Source organism: Thalassophryne amazonica, chromosome 4, assembly GCF_902500255.1.
Source record: "Thalassophryne amazonica chromosome 4, fThaAma1.1, whole genome shotgun sequence".
Taxonomy (NCBI): Eukaryota; Metazoa; Chordata; class Actinopteri; order Batrachoidiformes; family Batrachoididae; genus Thalassophryne; species Thalassophryne amazonica.
In genome coordinates, this window is record NC_047106.1 from 91,691,106 (window position 1) to 91,715,541 (window position 24,436).

Consider the following 24,436-nt stretch of genomic DNA (forward strand, 5'->3'; position numbering starts at 1 on the left):
CAGTCCGTCGTGGGGTCACGTATACAGTAAACAGACAAAAACATTCAGACACACACAGCAACCTACGCTCAATTTCTAAAGTTTCCAATTTACCTAACCTTCATGTCTGGATGGTGGAGGAAGCCGGAACACCCGGAGGGAACCCATGCAAACATGGGGAGAACATGCAAACTCCACGACCTTCTTGCTGTGAGGCAACAGTGCTAACCATTAGCATTATCTGTATATATATTAGGGGTGTCACGGTACACAAATGTCATGGTTCATTACATATTTGTGTTTAAACATCACAGTTCGTTATGAGTTCAGCACAGTAGCCTTAATCTGTGATCTGCAGAGCTGTGGTCTGACACTGAGACAAAGTATAAATGTAAACTTTCTTTTTTCATGAAACATTTATGAATTGATGATGGCTCATCATTCTCATTGAGATGATTTTACTGTGTAGCACATTGATTTTTTGTGACGTGGAGTCATAACACAATATTTTGCTCATTTTAAATTTGATTGTGTTTTGTGCAAATGACGGCATCTCATAAAACCTTACTCTATACAGATTTGAAATCACTGTACACAGTGTTGCTGTTTGGCAGCCATTTTATCTGTGAAATATTATTGTAATTCATGTAAAACATCAGCTTTTGTCATAAACTGGTGGCATCTAAGCTCAAATGCACTCTGATTTCATCCCGGCAGTGATTCAAAAACAAATGTGGCATCAGTATGCTTTCGCTTAAGTTCGTATTTCAGAAGAAAAAGGTAAATTAACCAATTCCATTTACAGATGTACTCAAAGGTTTACATACCATGGCAGAAGTTCTGTTTTTTGGCCATTTTTTCAGAGAATATGAATGATAACACAAAACTTCTTCACTCATGGTTAGTGGTTGGGTGAAGCCATTTATTGTCAAAAACTGTGTTTACTGTTTGTAAAACATAATGACAACAGAAACTACCCAAATGACCCTGATCAAATGTTTACATACCACTGTTCTTAATACTGTGTATTGCCCCTGTAGCAGACATGGCTTCAAAGTTAAATCACACAACAATAAAATACATTAAGTGCCCCTTCACACATAGTATGAATGTGGTCGAATTGTGCATGAAATGTGCTTGAAGCAGGAATCATATGCAATATGTGTAAAATCGCAGATGCCTCCAACGCCTAGTACACCTGTTGCTACAACTTTTCATGCACACCAGCGGCTGAAAGACAGAGTGCGCTGTGAGAGCCCATCGAACACTCTCGCGGCAGGTGTCAGCCAGATTCCAGCTGACACACATGAACATCTAACACCATTCACTTGGCACTTAGAAAATGTGTGGCTATTCGCGCTACTGGGATGGCAGCAGACAGCAGACAATCACTTTTGAGCTGGATGTGAAATTTGTCTAAGTGCCCCCATGAGTGTGACTTTGCAAACAGACGCAGTGACACGTTGGTGTGTGCGCTGAACTGATAGGGGGTGTGTCTGCCAACAGGAGCAGCTGCAGAGCTCTGTGGTTCTGGACGTCCCAGCTGGGGAATACATACCGTTTGGACAGACATGAAGTAACAACTGTCCACTGTGCCGAGCGTATGTCTGCTTGCTGTCCTCATGTGGTCATACATAAAAAACATATATCGCTGTTGCAATAGGCTGCAGTGAGCACGCACACGGGGCACACACTGACAGGCTGCCCCAGGTGAAACAGACCGTCAGAGGTGATCTGAATGTCACGTCACCCACATGGGCTCTGTTCCACATGACATGGTGTCTGTCCAGTGGCATGCCGTCCACAAGACACGCGTGTCAGGCAGGACACACACAGCCGGCTGGACACACTACCAGCAGATGTGGACATGATAAGAGTACCCTGATTGTCATTCATGTCATTTCATGACTGTACATCTGTGACCATGGGTCATCTACAGAGGAACAGACAGATAATACTTGTATTGCCCGCTTGATAAGAGGGATTCAATAAAATGTGCTGTTTTTATATGGTGTGTCTTTTTTTTAAATACGTCAATGTCCTTCTTCTTCGTGAAAATTTTAACGGCTGGAGCCGTTAAAATTTTCACTGAAAACCAGCTTAATTTTTCGAACCGTGTCCACTTCGATGTGTCTCACAGGTTTAGAAAAAATTTTGATCAAACAACGCGCCAGTCTCTCAGCAACTTCTCAGACAAAGGAATTCCGACGAGGGGCTGGACGACTCCTCCCACAAGGAGTGCTCACAGGCGAATGACGTCACCGACAGGCGTGGAAAAACTCACGCATGCGCACGAGGGTTCAAGCATGTCTGACGTAAAAACATATGAATGAAATCCATATAGTTTTTGAAAAAAATAAAAAGGACCTATACTTTATTGACAGACCTCGTACAAGTCATACCCACAGAATCATCAGTCTGTCCTGCCAGCAAACCAAGCTGAAACAATGGCTGAATCTCAATTCTACCCCTTGGTCCTTCCCCTTACCCCTTCCCCTCTGGCACGAGCGACAGAGGGGTGTCTCAATTCTCTTTTTTGAGCGAGGCGGAGGGGTAGGTGGAGGGCTACAAACCCCTCCGTTTGGAGTGAATCTGGATGCACAGGCCATTTGGAGGGGTAGGAGGAGCTTACTGCTGTCTCTGAAAAAATAAACATGGCACCAAAAGAGCCGCACAAATGAAGCGGCTTTCAATACAAATTATGCTATTTAGAAAGTTATAACTTGCCAAAATCTTTACAGGCAGTTGTCTATGACAGCAACATGTATGCTGCTGGATGCATGTTGCCTATATTGTCATTCTGAAGAATATCATAACGTCGCTCGTGCGCTGAGGCGTTATAATACATATACACACGAACGCTACGACAAGACACTTTTATATGTCACAATGGAGAAAATCATGATAAAGGATAAGCACATTAATTTGTATGTTAATAAATCTGTGGATAATAGTGATCCCTGCTGTTCAAGGTCTGTAACGTGTGTGTATTTTGTAAACAAACAGGGAGCCCTGAGCACACTTGTCTCCTAATAAGCTTTCAGGCAGAAAATGAGAAGTTTCATCAATGGGATTAAGTTGGAAAATATATACACACACATGTATATGTGTAACACATAACCTGATGTCCTAATAGACTGATATTATTTGTCAAAGAAATTTCTAAAGGAAATAGGACTGGATGCAAAAAAAAAAAAAAAAAAAAAAAAAAAAAGGGAGAATTTGAAAAAGAAATATAAGGTTAACAGAACCAGATGCAGCCCATAACATACATACAGGTGCTGGTCATATAATTAGAGTATCATGAAAAAGTTGAGTTATTTCAGTAATTCCATTCAAAAAGTGAAATGTATACATTCATTGCACACAGACTGATATATTTCAAGTGTTTATTTTAATTACTAATTAATTAATTACTAATCAATCAATTAATGATTAATCAAAAATATTAATTATTACTAATATTGATTGATTATTATTAGTATTATTGACATTAATGAATTACTAATTAATTAATTATTATTACTATTAATTATTATTATTATTATTATTATTATAAATTACAAATTAATTAAATTAACTGACATGATTGCGATGCGTCGAAGAAATCTGAGACTTCTTCTATTTCTTTGCATTTACGCAGAAAGGCGAGAAAATAAAAAGAGCAAACAGGCTACTGCAACAAGTTGCATTTCGGTTGCCATGTTAACAAACAGTGAAGATGGCAGTTTGACACGGGCAGTTTTTTTTTTCTTCTAAGGCAGAGGGGTGTCTCAATTCAAAGGGCTAGAGGCATACCCCTTCGCCTTACCCCTTGTTTTAAAGGGGTAGGCATAGGGGTAGGGGTAGGGCCAAGGGGAAGGGGAAGGGATACAAAAGAGAATTGAGATTGGGGGAATGTCTGGCATCACCAGGAAAAACCAGCGGTTCAACCCCAGAGCCAGGCAAACTGAGGCCGAGAAAGCCCCATCAGCAGACCGAAGTGGATTGGATTGTTGGACCAGCTTTGTGACCCATCAAAGGTTCAGCAGGGCTTTGTTAAGTGGTACAAGGTGGTTTCATACAGATTCGTTTTATAATTTTTAAAATAATAATTGGCCTCAAAATTCATCTCTAAATTCCACTGAGATTTATACACTTAATTCCTTCAACTTTGTCCTTTTACTGCTGTATCTCTCAACATCTCACGAGTAACAAAATGTGTCCAAAACAAAACTATTTAATCATTGTTCATATCCTCAAAATTCCAGTAACCTGTTCATCTCTTGTATATGTGTAAATATTATGGCAGTGGTTTTATTGTGTTCAGGATGAAACAAAGTGTTTGTCAAGCGTATCATTGAAATTAGGACTTTTAGATTAGAGACTGATTGATGTTTAAAGTTCATGTGCTAAAAACACAGGTGATGCCCCTAATAACTTTGAGGTTTGTAGCATTCAAGGGTCAAACCGAGTGTTTTAAATGTTGTATATTTTTTGGGACACCCTATATATATATATATATATATATATAAACCAAATTAAATATTTGTTCCATTGAAAGAATGTAAAACCATTCATTATTTGTGTTTTATATAACGGCTGAGTGGATCCTTGTCATTTGATTGGTTCTTTGTATGCCACATGACATGGATTAATTCATCCCATTTGTGTTGCATTGCATTTAGAGTGCAGCTTGGTTCCATTAAGAGTGCAAATTTGGTTCCATACGTTTGGTGCCATTGCATTCTGCACACATATGCATGCACACGTGCTCCAGCATGGAGATGTACACGCACACATTCTCGTGCACTTATGCGCACCCACAAAACAAATCCACTATGCTGTCTGGAGGCTGTTGGCAGGAAGTTGGAATGAAAAGCTGGACTCATTTCTGATGTGATTTGTTTTTTTTGTTTGTTTTTTTTTTGCTGCACTGAGGATGTACACAATCTTTTTTTGGTAGTACACGCATGCACAAGCACCGACCAGGTTGCGTGTTTGCGCGGCGGACAACGACTCTACCGAGACATAACTTGATTGAGCTAACCGACGCTGCTAATTCTTGTATGACACACACACACACAAAACAAACCCACTGTGCTGTCTGGAGGCTGTTAGCAGGAAGAAAGAAGAAAAGCTGGACTTCTGACGTGATTTTTTTTTCGCTGCACTGAGGATGTACGTGGTTGAATGACCCGGTTGCGTGTGTGTGTGTGCGCGTGCAGGGGACAATGACACGATGATTTGATTGAGCGAACTGATGCTGCTAATTCTTGTAACATACACAAATACTCACACAAAATCCACTCCGCTGTAAGCCATCTGGATGCATGAAGAGCTGTTCATCTGAAAAGCTGACGTGATTTTTGGCTGCACTGAGGAACTATACAAAGTCTTTTGTTTTCTTTTTTTATGGAAGTCTGAAGTCAGTGAACAGCGTCACTGGACTACGCGTCACAATTTGGACTTTTGCACCAGTGGAACACCAAACTGTAAGTCTCTTTTCTGTTGTTTATAAATTAATGACATATCAAATGACAAAGATCTATTTTAGCCGTTATATAAAACAAATAATGAATGTTTTTGCATTCTTTCAATAGAACACATATTTAATTCGGTTTAAGCTGGAACAAACCATGGTTTGTTCCAGCTTTCATGTTCATCAAATATTCGTACCAGTGAACTCATAAACATTCATTATTTATATAATATAACAGCTAGAATAGATCCTTGTCATTTGATATTTCATTCATTTATAAATAACAGAAAAGGGAATTACATTTTGGTGTTCCACTGCTGCAAAAGTCCAAATTGTGACGTGTAGTCCAGTGATGCTGTGCACTGACTTCAGACTTCCATAGAAAAAACAAACAAAAAAAAGACTTTGTATAGTTCGTCAGTGCAGCCATAAATCACATCAGCTTTTCAGCTGAACAGCTCTTCATGCATCCAGCTTTTCATTCTTTCTTCCTGGTAACAGCCTCCAGACAGCGTAGTGGATTTGTTTTGTGTGTACATGCGCTGTATGTGTGCGCATGTATGGGCGTGTGCGTGTGTGTGTGTGCGTATGTCTGCAGAATGCAATGGTACCAAATGTATGAAACCTAATTTTCACTCTAAATGGAACCAAACTGCACTCTAAGTGCAACACAAATGTAATGCAACACAACTTTGGTTGCATGGTAAATTGCATGCTGCGACCACCGCCCACACACACACACAGTAGTGGGGGTGGTGTTTAGCTAAACATGGCAGAGGTTGTTTTCCTGATGGATGAGCTAATTGTCAGTGCTAATTCTTCAAACACAAAAAAACAAATCCACTATGCTGCAAGCTGTCTGGAGGCATGACGAGCTGTTAGGATGAAGAGGATGAAGGTACGATGAAAAGATGAACAAATTTCGCTTTCGCCTCATTGCATGGAACATTCCATCTTTAACCTCATGAAATATTCAAACCACTGAACTCATAAACATTCATTATTTGTACAATATGTACTTGTGAGTTGCCAGGAAACTATAAATGGGTATCTGTTATGTGTCAATGGATCAATTCATTAGCTATACAAATTTATCTGTTTAACATCAAACAGAGCTGGTGGTAAAGAGAGGGTTACCACAAAGAAAGTACACAATCTGTGTACTTACAATACTAAACATAAAAAGGCCCAAAGTAGGACACTACAAGATCAAATAAAGCTCTGATAGGCTTGAAGACATAAGGCCTATAAGGCAGCCCAAAACAATTATGCTACCATTTCTCAAAAGTGTTATATTTCTTTGTTTTTTGTTTTTGTTTTCATGAGGTGTGTGTGTGTGTGTGTGTGTGTGTGTGTGTGTGTGTGTGTGTGTGTGTGTGTGTGTGTGTGTGTGTGTGTGTGTGTGTGTGTGTGTGTGTGTGAACTGTCCAAAGTTTCCAATTAAATATAACTGAATACAGGATGTATTGATCACATTGTGTGTTCAAACAGACAATTATGCAGTATGGAAAAAATAGAAGGCAAGTTGTACACAACACATGAAAAACAAAAGGTTTTTCAACAGATGTTCCCATCTGTTGAAAGCATGACTTGATTTCCCAGTGGAGTAACTCCAGGGAGATGTGCAAGGTTCCAAAATGTAAACACAAGAGGTCAAGCAATGCAACAGACTGCATCATCCTTCACAATAGCATTGGTAGCAGATGGTAATTATGTCACAATAGCAAACTGGCTCGAAACAGCTTGTTTTCTGTTGATGTCTGCTCTGACCTCCAGCCACCAAACCAAGGTTCCATTTCAACTTTGGTTGACCTTATGTTATGGAGCTCAAAGCAGTGTCCTTGCAAACCCCCCACCCCCACCCACCGCTACATGTTTTTTTTTTCCACATATTGTGCCATTCAACCCCACATATGTGGGGTTGAATGGCACAATGTGCTACAGTTTCAGTATTTGCTGGATTCAGTACTTGCTGAAATGCATTCATTTTGTGGTCAACTTTCATTCATGAGCAACCTATAGTTGCCCCAATCAAGGTATGGCCAAATGAAGTGGCGTTATTGGATATTTCTGTATTAAAATCCATTACTTAGATTTATTCCAATAAAAAGTAAGTTCTATTGTGAAGAATGTCAAAGTTCTGAATTCATTTTGGATTGCACCTCCATACCTATTGATGCACTGTACGGATTTGACAAAATTTTCACGACAGGTACATATTAGGCCACTGAAAACTCCATTACATTTTGATGGCAATCCTGATCCGGATCCGGATTCTGGATCAAGTTTCACTTGATATAGGCTTTGAAGGATTACACCAAAACTACTGCACAAATTGTGATGGAATTTTCACCATAGATGCATATTAGGCCTTGGAAGACTCCATAAAATTTTGCAGATGATCCAGATCCAGATTATGCATCAAGTTTCACTTTATATAGGCTTTGAAGGATTATGTCAAAACTGTACAGATTCTCAACAAATCTACACCACATACGTACGAGGTCTGTGAGAAAACTATCCAACCTTTTTATTTTTTTCAAAAACTATATGGATTTGAATCATGTGCGCTTGCATCAGACAAGCTTGAACCTTCGTGCGTATGCGTGAGTTTTTTCACGCCTGTCGGTTGCGTCATTCGCCTGTGGGCAGGTTTTGAGTGAGCACTGGTCCACCCCCCTCGTCGGATTTTTATTGTCAGGGAAATGGCTGAGAGGCTGCCGCTTTGCTCCATGAATTTTTTTTTTCAGAAACTGTTAGAGACAGCCAGTTGGAAACCATTCAAAAGATTCAGATGGATTTCGGTGAAGATTCTGTCGGTATCAAACGGATTAAGGACCATTAAAACTGGATTAAAAACGGCCCACTGCGGCGGAGGGCTCACCGCGCCCCGAGCGGCCATTGACAGGCTGGAACGAGCAGATCACTTCCAAATTTAAGGCTCTGTTAATGCAGGGCGTCGTGTGACTAGCAGAGAAGTTTCAGAAGAGGTCGGGATCAGCACTTTATCGGCACATTCCACTGTTAAAGGAGATTTTGTAATGAAAGACGTGAGGAGGATTTCGCACGTCGGCACGGAGCCGCTCATTGCGCGCAACAAAAAATAACACCTTCGTGTTGGAAACCATTCAGAAGATTCAGACAGCTTTCGGTGGCTTTTCAGTCGAGTGAGTATACGAGAAATTGTTTAACAGCTGGGCATGTTCCAACACGGAGGTGTTGTTTGTCCAGCGGCTGTGAGCGGCTGCGTCATGACACGCGAATCCGTCCGCATGTCTTTCATTACAAAATCTCCTTTAACAGTGGAATGTGCCGATAAAGTGCTGATCCCGACCTCTTCTGAAACTTCTCTGCTAGTCACACAACGTCCTGCATCAACAGAGCCTTAAATTTGGAAGTGATCTGCTCATTCCAGCCTATCGATGGCCGCTCGGGGCGTGGTGCGCCCTCCGCCGCCGTGGGCCGTTTTTAATCCAGTTTTAATGGTCCTTAATCCGTGTGATACTGACAGAATCTTCACAGAAATCCATCTGAATCTTTCGAATGGTTTCCAACTGGCTGTCTAACAGTTTCTGAAAAAAAAAATTCATGGAGCAAAGCGGCAGCCTCTCGGCCATTTCACTGACAATAAAAATCCAACGAGGGGGGTGGACCAGTGCTCACTCAAAGCCTGCCCACAGGTGAATGACGTAACCGACAGGTGTGAAAAAAAATCACGCATTTGCACAAAGGTCCAAGCTTGTCTGATGCAAGCGTACATGATTCAAATCAATATAGTTTTTGAAAAAAATAAAAAGGTTGGATACTTTTCTAACAGACCTTGTATATTAGGCCATGGAAGACTCCAATAAATTTTGAAGGTGATCCTGATTCAGATCCTATATCCAGATTCTGGATCAAGTTTCACTTTATATAGGTTTTGAAGTATTACGTCAAAACAACTTCATGAATTATCAAATTTACACCAACACATTCATTTTAGGCCAGTGAAGACTCCATTAAATTGTGGAGCTGATCCAGATTCAAATCTGGATTCTAGGTCAGAACTTCACTTTATATGCCTTTTACGCTTTATATGCTTTATCCGCTTTGATGGGATTGCTACATCAATCAGAACTACAGTTTTCTTTCCCTTGTCAACCACCATGATGTCTGGTTGGTTGGCCAGCAGCTGCTTGTCTGTATGGAATTTGAAGTCCCACAGATCCTTAGCCCTGTTGCTCTCAGCCACCTTTGGTGGCATCTCCCTTCGGGACTTTTGGACTTCCAAGTCCTATGTGGCACAACTGTTCTTGTACATGATTTCCAGACACTTGGTTATGCCTGTCAGTGTATGCTGTCCCAGCTTGCATCTTGCAACCTGCTACTATGTGTCGGACTGTCTCTGGGGCACATTTGCATAGCCTGCAACTTGGATCCTGTCAGCTGTGGTAGACTCCTGCCTCTATGGATCTGGTGCTTAGGGCTTGTTCTTGTGCTGCCATGTGTGGCCGAAAGGACAGCCTCTGTGCAGTCTTTTAAGCTGGCCTTTTCTATACATGGGTAGGTCTTCTTGATGTCACCCACTTTCTCTATTTGTTGATGGTATATTCAAGGATTCAAGGATTCAAAGGATTCATAAGAATTTTATTGTCATATGCACAGAGGAACATGTTCCCTGCACAATGAAATGTGTTTAATGCATTTAACCCATCCTAATTGCCAGTTAGGAGCAGAAGTCGCCTTTAGGCGCCCAGGGACCAGCTCCAGATGTATATCCTGCCTTAGGTCAACAGCAGGACTGAGCAAACCATGATCGGCCTCATGACGACAGACGACACACACATAACACACAACACACATGAGCCGGCCCGGTACATGAACACATATAAAAAGCTCACACAAGGTAAAACTTGGGAAAGAAAAACCTTCATTGCTGCTGCATTGAATCATGCAGCAGCAATGGAGGGAAAAAAACCCATCAGCACAATGAACAATGACCACACACAACAACAGGACGAGAGACAACGACCGAGATTTGTAAGAGTCCAGTTATCAGACAGAACACTCCGGAGGCCGCCTTTAGGCGCCATCAACGGCCTTGTTCATCCATTCTGGAGGGAGGAGGGGCCCAGCCCTGAACAGTCCACTGTCCACAGTCAACGTCAGAGCTGGAGTTGCTGAGGGCGGGGGTAGACGAGGGAGTGAGGCATGAGCGTTGTTCTTCTTCCAGGAGGTTTTTATCACAGCGGCCTTGAAGTGCAGCTGTGTTTTGGGAAGCCGAATGAAAATTCAGATTAGCAGACGCCTGAAAGATTCCACAGTCTGAGACAGAGTGGCTTTCAATACATCTGAATTAGGAGAGGAAATGTGGGCATTACTGATGATCAATGCGGTTTTCCAGTGCAGCCATTCTTTCCGAGATGGTATCCAACGCGCGGTTAACACCCGCCGACTGAGCTGACACTGCTCTTCCAATCGAATCAATCATGACTGGCAGGGCATATGAACTGATGGCTCGGATCTTATTCCTACCATTGAGCTGGCTTCTCAGCACCTGTCTTACCTTCTGGAGGCATTTATCTGTGGCTGACCTCCTTGCACCTTCATCATGGTTCCCACTTGCTTGTGGGATTCCCATGTACTTGTAGCTGTCCTGCATATCTCCTATCCTGCCTTCCAGAGATATGATGGTTACTGCTGCGATAAGTGAATGTCTCAACAAGTTCAATACCTTCACTTATGGATACACTTCTGATGGCCAAGCCCAGGAAGCCACTGGAAGCCTCCATCTTCATATTGAACAAGCCAACTATACATAATTATCTGTTATATGCCAATGCATCCATCAATACACACATCCATTCATTTGTTATACCTATTTATTTCTTTGGAATCACACAGAGCTGGTGTATATTTTAGCACAAATTGCATGACAGGCAGGGTACTACAAGTCAATGAGAGGGTTACCACAAAGAACACAACCTCATCTACAATTGCAAGCAAACAGCCAAACAAACAAACAAAGCAACAAGAAAAAAGGACACTGCAATATCAAATATACCTCTGCTAGGCTTTAGGATATAAGGGCAGTAAGGCACCCCAAAATACTAATGGTGCTACCATGTCTCAAAAGCTTGTTATACAACCCCAATTCCAATGAAGTTGGGACATTGTGTAAAATGTCAATAAAACAGAATACAATGATTTGCAAATGCACTTCAACCTATATTCAATTGAATACACCACAAATATATTTAATGTTCAAACTGATAACCTTTATTCTTTTTGTGCAAATATTTGCTCATTTTGAAATGGATGACTGCAACACATTTCAAAAAAGCTGGGACAGTGGTATGTTTACCACTGTGTTACATCACCTTTCCTTCAAACAACACTCAATAAGCATTTGGGAACTGAGGACACTAATTGTTGAAGCTTTGTAGGTGGAATTTTTTCCCATTCTTGCTTGATGTACAACTTCAGTTGTTCAACAGTCCGGGGTCTCTGTTGTCATATTTTGCAGGTCATAATGTGCGACACATTTTCAATGGGCAACAGGTCTGGACTGCAGGCAAGACAGTCTAGTACCCACACTCTTTTACTACAAAGCCACACTGTTGTAACACGTGCAGAATGTGGCTTGGCATTGTGTTGCTGAAATAAGCAGGGACATCCCTGATAAAGATGTTGCTTGGATGGCAAAATGTGTTGCTCCAATACTTGGATGTACCTTTCAACATTGATGGTGCCATCACAGATGTGTAAGTTGCCCATGCCATGGGCACTAACACTCCCCCATACCATCACAGATGCTGGCTTTTGAACTTTGCGCTGGTAATAATCTGGATGGTCTCTTTCCTCTTTTGTCCAGACGACACGATGTCCATGATTTCCAAAAACAATTTGAAATGTGGACTCATCAGACCACAGCACACTTTTCCACTTTGTGTCTGTCCATTTCAAATGAGCTCGGGCCCAGAGAAGGCGGCAGCATTTCTGGATGTTGTTGATGTATGGCTTTTGCTTTGCATGGTAACTTGCACTTGTAGATGTAGCGACAAACTATGTTAACTGACAATGGTTTTCTGAAGTTCCTGAACCCACGCGGTAAGATCCTTTACATAATGATGTTGGTTTTTAATGCAGTCCCACCTGAGGGATCAAATTTAACGGGCATTCAATGTTGGTTTTCAGCCTTTGCCGCTTACGTGTAGAATGTTCTCCAGATTTTCTGAATCTTCTGATTATATTATGGACTGCAGATGATGGAATCCCTAAATTTCTTGCAGTTGAACATTGAGAAACATTGTTCCTCACCCCACCTTTGCTTGTGAACGACTGAGCCTTGGTGTTCTTTGAGCATTCAACTTTCCAAGTCTTTTGTTGCCCCGTCCCAATTTTTTGAAATCTAATGTATTCGTAATGTATTCAATTGAATATAGATTGAAGAGAATTTGCACATCATTGTATTCTGTTTTTATGTACATTTTACACAACGTCCCAGCTTCATTGGAATTGGGGTTGTAGTTTTGTCTTTTTTTTTGTTTGTTTTCATGAGGTGTGTGTGTGTGTTTGTGTGTGTGTGAACTGTCTAAAATTTCCAGTTAAATATAATTGATTTTTGTTTTCTCATACAGACATTCTATGCTCAAACAGGCAATTATGCAGTATTGTAAAAATAGAAGATATGTTGTACACAGCAACACGTGAAAAACTAAAGGTAAATATGTCCCCATCTGTTGAAAGAATGACATTATTACCCAGTGGAGTAACTCCAGTGAGATATGATAAGCCCCAAAATGCAAACACAGGTGGCTAAGCATTGCAACAGACTGCATCATCCTTCACAACAACATAGGTAGCAGGTGGTAATTATGTCATGATAGGAAATTATCTCCAAGGAACTTGTTTTCTGACTATGTTTGCTCTGTCACTTTTTGTTTCACTGCTCTGACCTTTGGCCTACAGACCAAGGCTGAGCAGTTTCACGATTCAGTATTTGGTGACGTGAATGTTCACACCTGTGGAATAAAACCACCAAGTAGTCACTTAGTGGACAACTTTCATAAATGAACAAGTGGACAACTTCCATTAATGAATAAATTGTTTCTGATTTTACCTCATCCATTGATATGCCAACCATTTTTTGGTACTTCCTACTGTAAAGGAACTCATCCTGTGTATCAGAAGTGGCCTTTTCAATTGATTCATATATATGTGTAGTTCAACACCAACACAGAAATACGATGACAAAAGGAAAAAAAAAAACAAAAAACAAAAAAAACAACAACAACAAATGGTAAAGGGACTGCATTTATATAGCACTTTTCCATCTGCATCAGATGGTCAAAGCACTTTACAAATAATGCCTCACATTCACCCCGATGTGAGGGTGCTGCCATACAAGGTACTCACTACACACCGGGCACAACTAGGGGATTAAGGCCCTTGGTTGGCCAGCAGCTGCTTGTCCGTATGGAATTTGAAGTCCCACAGGTCCATAGCCCTGGCCCTTAGTGATTTTCTGGTCAGTGTGGGATTTGAACCAAGCATCCTCTGTTCTCAAGCCCAACACTTTAACCACAAGAACATCACCTCCCCCAAGAACAAAACAAAATGCCTGCAGTGATTCTTACATTTACTTTGACTTCTATTTCAATGCACATTATAAACCAAGATTTCATGTTTTGTCTGTAAAATGCATTTGGTAATATCCATCCAGTCTGCCAATAAACTGCAGTGAATACCACAGTACTCTAGAGGCATAGCAGAAGGAGGCAGTCTCTTTGAGCTGATACGCTCTTCATTCACTACATCTGGACATACAACCCCAATTCCAATGAAGTTGGGATGTTGTGTACAATGTAAATAAAAACAGAATGCAATGATTTGCAAATCCTCTTCAACCTATATTCAATTGAATACACCACAAAGACAAGATATTTAATATTCAAACTGATACATTTTATTGTTTTTGTGCAAATATTTGCTCATTTTGAAATGGATACCTGCAACACGTTTCAAAAAAGCTGGGATGTGTAGAACGTTCTCCAGATTCTCTGAATCCTTTGATTATATTATGGACTGTAGATGATGGAATCCCTAAATTCCTTGCAATTGAACGTTGAGAATCATTGTTCTTAACCCTCTGGGGTCCGAGGGCATTTTTTGACAGTTCACTTGCCTAGCATAAGTGTTTTATTATTGCTGTTAACAGCTCTCCCTGCATCCCACAATCAAGTTTTATGTCTCTTTTTTTCAGGACAACCTGTGCTTTCAGAATATATATGTTTTTGTTGTGTTTTATAAGTGTAATAAAGGTTTACAATCAAAAAAGGCAAGGAAAAAATAAAGGTAATTTGAGGTCTTGTGTGAAAGACTGTACAACTAAAAGGTTCAAACAATAAACACAAATGCACATTTTGAGCAATATATATAAAATGGTCTATGCATTATTATTTTGATAGTGACAGTGCTTTACGCTGAGAAAGCAACAGAGTTATCCAGTAACATTCACATGCAAACTAGTGGAGCAATCCTGATAGTTACACACTCTTTGTTTGAACACGTGAGATTGTCATCAGAGGGTCTCCGTCTGCTTTTACTGATCACTGTGTGTAATGGCATAGGGTGCGCATTGGAGCCCAATAGTATGTACTCATTGGAGCAGCCAGGGGGCTATTGAAACAGGCGAACTACTAACATATCACTCCTGAAAACGATCTTTGGCTTTTCACATGAGGTAAATCTGCCCTACGATTGGATTTTGGAAAACCATGTGACAGTGAAACAATTCCGATTGGACACTCACAATGTGCACGTCGTCACACAGCTTCTATGAGGAGTACAAAGATGGCTGATGGCTGGATCAAAAGTCTGCGGAGTTAACTTTTCGGCAAAAAAAGTAAGTTTCTATCTCATATCATTAAAAGGTTATTTATAATTTAGTAAAGCTTGGTCTTAGCCGTCGTATACGTCTTTACGTCTATACGTCTTGTCTTTGTGGTGTATTCAATTGAATATAGGTTGAAGAGGAATTGCAAATCGTATTCTGTTTTTATTTACATTTTACACAATGTCCCAACTTCATTGGAATTAGGGTTGTACATGCTGCGACAGTTTTGTGCACATAGGAACACAGCAGCTTTTTATGCATGTCACTTGGAATTTGGCCGGCACCTGCTATGAGAAGGTGCGATGGGTTTGTGCAGCACACACTTTGTCTTTCAGGTGCTTGCGCACATCAATAGTTGTAGCAACAGGTGTACAAAGCGTTCGATGCAGGGATGACATTACACGGTTTGCACACGATTTCTGCGTCATGTGCACTGTGTACTTCGTCCAAACTTTGCACTATGTGTGAAGGGGCCCTAAGAGACTGATTTTAAGTATCTGGAAATGGGACATTGTCCCCCAGTTCAAAGTGTGGCTAATGGAACTGAGTACTTTATTGTTTATGGAGAAAGTCCAATATTGAATGATGGACAATTTTAAGAAATGTCATATTATATGGCAACCATTCTTAGATCGTTAATTCTGAAAATTAACTGGATTTTGATGTTCTGGTCATACAACAGTATACATTGCTGCCCTTGATACAGAGTTTTGTTTGTTTTGATTTTTGTTTATTTATTTTATCATTATTATTATTGTGATTATTATTATTATTATTATTATTATTACTGTTATTATTTATTCATCTTTTTAGGAAAAGCTTTAATAAAAATTATGAAATGAGACATTCAGCCAGGATTCGATGTGGTCCAACAAACGCAGTTCAAATGGTTCAAACTGTGTACAAATTGCCATACGAATTGCCATATGAATGTTGTACCACATTCGTATGGCAGTCAGAATGGGGTACGACTGCAACTCAACTGCCGTTCAAATGTTTTTCCAAAATGAGTGCAACACAACCTGTAGGGTGAATGTGCGCAGGCTACACAAATGTCCCAAATGCGGTATGAGACGTTCGAGTGCGGCTCAGATTTGCACGACTGTTGTTCGAATCATCATTTGTATGGCATTTGGGCTCATTGGTGCTCTAGAGTGACGGGGGTATAAGGGTGACCCTCACATCAAGTTTGTCAGAGTTTGACCAAAGCACCTTGGGAAGTAGCATGATGGCCAATAGGTTCATATTTTTTTTTTTTAACAGAAGGTTCCCATTTCAAGACCACCCATGCCTGTTCTACATGTGGAGTTGTGGCAACAAGGGCACAGCTAACTACAAAATTAGCTTCGATAACCATTAATCCAATAACTGAAAAGTTATATTTTATGATGCTAAACTGATAAACTGCTAAAAAAAATAAATTTGTCTTCATTACAGATAGCATTTATTCAGACGTGGCCACGTCAGATTACACTGTCGGCTTCTGATAAACCAGTTTCACTTTAAGCGCTGCAGGGGCTGCTTGTTAAATTCAAGGATCACAAACACTAAAAGAACACATGAAAAATGAATGAATAAAACAATAAAACCCCAAACACTGTCATCATCTTTCAAAAGCAGTAAAACACAGTATTAGAAGTCACAGTTTATCTCAGTATTATATACACCGTCATTTACGAACCAAAAGCTGCTGCTTTTTCACACGCTTTGAACCCTGTGGCTTAAACAACTGAAATACATCCATTAATGCATTGATTGGCAGAGTAAAAGACACGTAGTAAATGTAAATTCTTACCTGTTAGTTTCAGTGGGATTCATTAAATTCTGAATAAAATATTCCACATAAAGCAACCTTATTATCCAAAACGGTGTGTAAACGGTGAAGAAAAGTCCCTACAGCTGTGCCGTGAGATCTCCTGTCCCATCGAGTCTTGGCGATTAAATTATCCCGTGCCACAAAGAAATGAAATACAATAATGTTAAAATTAGTTTGTTTTGTTTGTGTCGGGCGGACGGTAACAGTGTAACATCCAAAGTGAACCTGAGCTACACTACCCAAAATGCTTGCTGTATCAACCGGCCAATCACGTCTTGCGCTTAATGATGACGTGATCAACAAGCGACAGCCAGTCTGCCATAAACCACTGATCTACACACAACAGGGATTAAAATGTTTGATTTTAGGGCTTACAAATGATTTTGACTGTTAAACTATGCTCACTTTGCCAGCAAAAAAAAGTTAGTGGATTGAAAGTTATTGGAACTAAATTTATCGGACGATAATTGGTCCGATGATGGTTTTAAAACTTATCTGAAAAGCTAATCCGCTAATAAAAACATTAGCTTCGATAATTATCAGTTATCGGATTAGCTGAACAGTGCCCACCACTGCGTAAAACTCAGATCAGCTGTGATGACCCAGGGGAAGAAGGGTGAAACCAACATAATTTAGCAACATTTCCTAATTCATGCATTTATTTCCTCTAGGCTGGACTATTGTAATTCATTATTATCAGGTTGTCCTAAAAGTTCCCTGAAAAGCCTTCAGTTAATTCAAAATGCTGCAGCTAGAGTACTGACAGGGACTAGAAGGAGAGAGCATATCTCACCCATATTGGCCTCTCTTCGTTGGCTTCCTGTTAATTCTAGAATAGAATTTTAAATTATTCTTCTTACTTATAAGGTTTTGAATAATCAGGTCCCATCTTATCTTAGGGACCTCATAGTACCATATCACCCCAATAGAGCGCTTCGCTCTCAGACTGCAGGCTTACTTGTAGTTCCTATGGTTTGTAAGAGTAGAATGGGAGGCAGAGCCTTCAGCTTTCAGGCTTCTCTCCTGTGGAACCAGCTCCTAATTCGGATCAGGGAGACAGACACCCTCTCTACTTTTAAGATTAGGCTTAAAACTTTCCTTTTTGCTAAAGCTTATAGTTAGGGCTGGATCAGGTGACCCTTAACCATCCCTTAGTTATGCTGCTATAGACTTAGACTGCTGGGGGGTTCCCATGATGCACTGAGTGTTTCTTTCTCTTTTTGCTCTGTATGCACCACTCTGCATTTAATCATAAGTGATTGATCTCTAATCCCCTCCACAGCATATCTTTTTCCTGGTTCTCTCCCTCAGCCCCAACCAGTCCCAGCAGAAGACTGCCCCTCCCTGAGCCTGGTTCTGCTGGAGGTTTCTTCCTGTTAAAAGGGAGTTTTTCCTTCCCACTGTCACCAAGTGCTTGCTCACAGGGGGTCGTTTTGACCGTTGGGGTTTTTCCCTAATTATTGTATGGCTTTGCCTTACAATATAAAGCGCCTTGGGGCAACTGCTTGTTGTGATTTGGCGCTATATAAATAAAACTGTTTTGATTTGATTTTGATTTAGACACCAGTTATTAACCTTTGGTAAATCTGATCTTGCCAGGTAATTCCAGAACCCATCTTCCAACATTTGATGCCGTTTGATGCAAATCAGCATGCAAACTTAAATTTTGACCTCTGACCCCAATGTCTGTTCACATAATGATTGATCTTTGCCAAATCTGACATTTCCTGGGTACTTTTAGAGCCTGCCTCCATATGTGCACTAAGTTCTGTGTAAATTGGAATGAATAATCATAATTTTGTCTTTGACCCCAATGATAATAACTAATTATAATAACTAGAATAACTAATTAAATCATTTGGCTCTGTACACATATTTTTAAACTGAGGCAACCAAGAAACAAATTTAGTTTTGTTTTTGATAGTTCACTTTATCATGCTTTTTTCTTTTTCATATGCAATGTTTATAATTGATTTAAGTTGTTAAACCCATGAAACAAACAAGACACAAATCAGTCACAATCATGGATTATATGTTTGTTACCTCTGCAAATTAATTTGGAGGTTATGTTATCACCCCTGTTTGTAAGATTGTGAACAGCCTGTAGCCCACAAATGTTGATATATCATTATGACATTTTTTTTTTTTTTTTTACTGAAGATTCATATCCTGATAAGCAAGAAGTGATTTAATTTTCAAGGTCATAGGTCAAAGCGCAAAGTCAGGAAAAATCTTGGAAAATTGGAAAAGTCCAGATCTTTAACATTGAATGAATTTTCAAAAATTCATAATTCAAAGTTTGATCAGGCTCTGACACAGATTACAGATTTTGTGGCCATTTAAATTTAATATTGAAAACCACTATTATATCTTATCACATTATCACATTATATCTTAAACATGCCCCAGTCACTTTCATATTTGAAAATGAGGTACAGACTGGCACACACTATCACCTGCCAAAGTTTGATCTGAATCTGATCCGAATTGTTCATTTTGTTGACATTTGAATTTAATATTTAAAAGCCAATTTGGTGTAGAGTTTGCATTATATCTCAATCAAATGTGCCTCAATCACTCTCATTTTTCTGTTTTGGATTTACCTACTCCACCAAAATAGGATGTTGGTTCCAATTTTATGCCTCATTGTGTATCTTCCAGTTCTCTGTCAGAAAACAAGTGCCAAAAAGCAGTGACAAATTGTGCATAGCAGAGATAACCATCTGAAAAAGAATTGAGAAACCAAAAAAGTTGAAAAAAACTTTTAACCTGACAAGACTAAAAAAACAAACAAACAAACAAAAAAAAAAACCTTTTATTCAAGTGCATGGACTATATACATACTCCTGACATTTGAGCACATGTAATTTAGCTTATGGAAAGTCACTTCTAACAGGACTTTGACATGGCAACTTTTGTGTAATTTTCAACTAGTGTTGGCATTCTATGAGCGCAGTGCTGTAGTTTGTTGTGGTTTATTTTTTCAGTTTTGGTTGTAAATCAGGCCCAGATCCAGACTGGTTTGGACCGATGCAGTTGCATCGGTCAGATTTTTTTATGCATCGTTCGTCATCGGGGAAAAAAAAATCTCGAATAATCCAAAATAGTGCCGAACTTGTCCCCCGCGGTGAACACAGCTTTTGATTTGATCCCACAATGCACCACGCAGGTGTATGCAGGAAAATTCAAACCGGATCAAACAAACATAGCGTCAGTCCAGTCGAGTCGATGATCATGGCATCCAGGAAAAAAGTTGTGCAAGGAAAATTGGGTGCTTATTTCAGCAAGAAATGGTGAGTGGTTTATAAATAGTTTTCAGACAATAGTGTGAAAGGCATTCTATGATGACTGAAATTACATTTTTGGTGGTTTTCTGACCATACATGTCAACCTATATGGATTGTCCGTAAATTATATGGATTTTTCAGAGTTTCAGAGTCATACGGACGTACAAATAAGGTCGGATATTCAGGGTTTGGTTTGCAGCGGGTCTGTAATCAACCGTTTCTGCAGCACGACTCCACTTTGAACCATGAACCATTGAAGCAATGCTTTGATCCACTAGCTTGTTGGTTCTTAAGTCCGCTTCTTAACCCCTCTCAAACCCATTAAAATACTGTGAGTCACTTTTGTGTGGATTAAAGTCACTAACTGGGACTCTTGTCTTGTTGCTGTCAAGAAACGAGAATCGTCCTCCGTTCCATTGCTCCAAACGCTGCGCTGCTCGCTGAGACAGAGTCCCCTCGAAATTAATGACTTCAAAATGAATTGCCGCTTTAAATAAAATGCCACCTCTTACAAACGTCGTAATACAGACAAGGAACTACAATCAACTAAAAGTTTTTTCCTCCCAAAATGAGACGTGCTGTATTTCTTTACAAATTCCTGACATACAGCACAGTCAGCTGTAAGAGCTCAGCTCAGATATATGGAAAGACATTCATGGCAATAATGCCTGAAAGGAAAAGCTTTTGACAAAAACTACACATTTGTTTATTCCTATTTATGTCCAGAGATCAAGGATCCACCATGTAGAGTTTATTATGTCCAAAGTTTAAGGATCCAGTGACCAATTTCATATTTATTTACTTTAAGACTCAATAAAATGTTCAATTTCAATTTAATCGGCTTATAAAGCACCAAATCACAACAAAATCTGTCTCAAGGCGCCTCACATAGAACAGTTCAACATAAAAAAAATTAAATAAATAAAAATTAAAAAATTCAAATACATAATTAAAAACAGAAGTAAAAGAATAAATCCGATAAAAAATAAAAACTATTCATAAGAAAGAGAATAAAAATAGGCTTTAAGTCTTGACTTAAAAATGTCCATGGACTCCGACTGTCTCACGGTCGCAGGAAGACCATTCCACAGAGCGGGTGCAGGATAAGAAAAAGCCGAATAAAAGAATGAAGATTATTGAATAACAAGACGCATACAATTTTTATTTTATCATTGGGCAAAAATGCATCTGTCAGGTTTTCACTCTGACTCCAGCCCTGTAAATATGTTTAGCTACGCTTTCAGTGTTTCAGCTGTATAAAACATAAATGTGTTGATAATGAACTTTAAACTGATCTGTTGATCTTAATAACAAATATGTACTTGGTTGGTACATTAGAATTTTGCAGACAGGTAACCAGCTGCACATGCAAGATAACATTCAACACATTCACTTTCATTAAGATGGACTGCAGCAAACTGAGAAGTAACACAAACACACAATGTAAAATAGTTAGTAGTTCTATCTGCCATAACAGAACCCAGGAGCTTCTTGTATATTCTGAATGAAGTACATCTTCAAACCACTGTTTCACATAGGTGTTTGGAAAAGGATATGTAAAAGTTAACCAAAGGACAACAACAGGAAGAGTTTGGGATGTAAATTGCAGTTGGTAGGGACAAAGCAATTTGATGACACTGTATACAATTTTCCATACAATTATGACATAAGCTGTTCTTTCCAGACTACAAAAGAGGCAGACGGCTATGTTGATGGAAGCTTTGATCCAGGACAACATGGTAGGCTTACTGATGGAAACTGATGATGAAGAAGATGATAGTACCAGAGCAAAAATTAACACCATCATGGAGTTAAAGCCACAGGCAGCAATGAGTCTGTTCAAGACGCTAGTTTTTCGTAACATGTATATTCCAAGTAATACTACAGGTGTCCGAAAAAATCCAGCTGCTTGTCTGGTATCTACAGGCTGCAGAATTTCCACTCTCTCTGAGTACAGAGAAAATTTGTTGCCATCTGAAACAAAATGTTAGATTGTTAATTTACTGTTTCATAGATTTAAATATGCCATTATAATTCTCTTTTTCATTACCTGAATGTACCACAGTTGCTGTTTGTGCACATTTTGCTCTGCAGACTGTTGCCGTTACCTGCTAATGAGACACCATGTAAGATATTAGATGCATGTCTCATGCATGAAAATAATGCATAAATGCATGCACACAGGTGGATCCTATATCAGCACATATTTGCTCTCATATTCATTAGCAAAAAAGCAATAAATAAATTCAGTGGCTGAAACATGTCTGATGTCATCAGATATGAAGCACTTCCTGTTGTAAGCCCTCTTTGATGCATCCCAGTACACGAGGCTCACTTGGATTTTGGATGGGATGAAAGTAGTGAAAGAATGCAGGAGTCTATCTGAATCACAAATCCCGTTGGATTTTATATCTGTGTTGTCACCACCAAGAATGATCTGTAAGGAGAAAAACCAAACCGAAATCGTTGAATCTCTACTGCTGCACTGGTTGAGAGCACCAGTCAATTTGAAATTTTATTTCACATACTATAATGTGAACACATGTTGCTCACCTTTAAAGATGGAAAGCATCCTGGCAATTTGTCAGTGTCACATCTGGATACACATATACATCCGATTTCCCCTTTCTTTGCATTTTTCAATCTCTGAAATAAATTCTCACAGCTGTTCAAGGACACAAAGTTCAAAGTCACATGATTGAAAAGGCGTACAGATGCAAACATGACTTTCATGCAAACTTAAATGTACCAAAAATGATTTGAGATTAATATAATGCACACATTATGAAATATTGTGAGTATTTAATTACCTTAATGTAGTGTAATGCTTGAATTTTATATTCCATGTTTTGTCAAATACAAGCTTTCAAAAAAAAAAAAAAAACAAACAAACAAAAAAAAAAACGTTCAAAGGCAGAGCAAAAAACACAATAACCCATTTGGGTCATTATGACTTTGCTTTTACTGAAATGACATTGAATATTTCAAAAGCATTTGGATCACGTCACTCCACAGGCAACTCTAGAAAATGATTCATTATCTTTTTGAGGTGTCTCTATTGAAGCAACAACAATTTTGTCAGGGTTACTGCAGACAAAACCCACAAATCTATAGGGTTGATTTGAATCTATGGGAACCTCACCTGTCACATATCAGTGCCATTTTTGTTTTTCCATAAACAGGAGCTTGTTTGTATGATCCATTTGAGCTGAAACTTCTTGTACATTCATCATGCCCATAAAGAAGGAGCTCAGCACATGGGCTGAGGCAGAGTTGTGTGCCAAATGGCACCATCCAAGAGAACAGCACTAAGAAGACAAATGTAAATGTTGTCATGTCAGAGCCTCGCCTTTGGCACAGTCTCACATGCTGGACAAATGTGTTTTATATGTTCCTCCTGTCTGCTGTTCCAAGTGTGGGAGGCAACTCACGAGATCATTCTCAGAGGGACATGCACATGAATTTTGCATCATACTTTGATAAATTTTGTTTGTGAGCTGTGGGGAAAAGATTCATTGATACATTGCTGCTAATCCATTTAAAACTAGATGGAAGATAATAATCTTAAAACAGTTGAAGCTTGTTTCTGTAATTCTGTAATTGTACATTACATCTAATATTTATTATCTGCTATGACTTCATAAAATTCTTAAGTACCATGTCTTGATTATTGAATAGTGTTTGCTTATCTTACTATGCTTTACAGATTGTAAATGTGAAATTTCCCATTTAAAGAAGTCTTCCCCTGTTTTTTTATTGGCAGTTTTTTTTTTTTTCTTGTTTACAAGAAAAGCTTAATGGCCATCTTAATAGCACATTACTACCACCTTCTGCTCTGGAGTGGCAATCACTCAATAAATTCATAAGATATAATAATTTGTGAGCATTTTGAGAGAACATGAACGCTTCAGGGACCAATTGGCTTCCAGCTGATTGATCAGCTTTTAGCTGATCGGCTTTCAGCCGCATCTGCCCCTGCTTCAATTTAAGAATGAAAAAAAAAAAAAACTACAAAG

The 24,436-nt window shown here is 39.4% G+C and overlaps 2 long non-coding RNA genes across 2 annotated transcripts; both read right to left on the reverse strand.

Annotated features, from left to right (window-relative positions):
• Window positions 1-487: 487 nt before the first annotated feature.
• On the reverse strand, window positions 488-13,553 carry LOC117509227. Its single transcript, XR_004560320.1, has 4 exons — window positions 13,542-13,553; window positions 2,147-2,154; window positions 867-873; window positions 488-582 (listed from the first exon to the last, which is right to left on the reverse strand). It is a non-coding gene; the product is annotated as an uncharacterized LOC117509227 (long non-coding RNA).
• Window positions 13,554-22,709: 9,156 nt separating this feature from the next.
• LOC117509228 lies at window positions 22,710-24,011 on the reverse strand. Its single transcript, XR_004560321.1, has 3 exons — window positions 23,563-24,011; window positions 22,974-23,085; window positions 22,710-22,857 (listed from the first exon to the last, which is right to left on the reverse strand). It is a non-coding gene; the product is annotated as an uncharacterized LOC117509228 (long non-coding RNA).
• Between the last annotated feature and the right edge of the window lie 425 nt (window positions 24,012-24,436).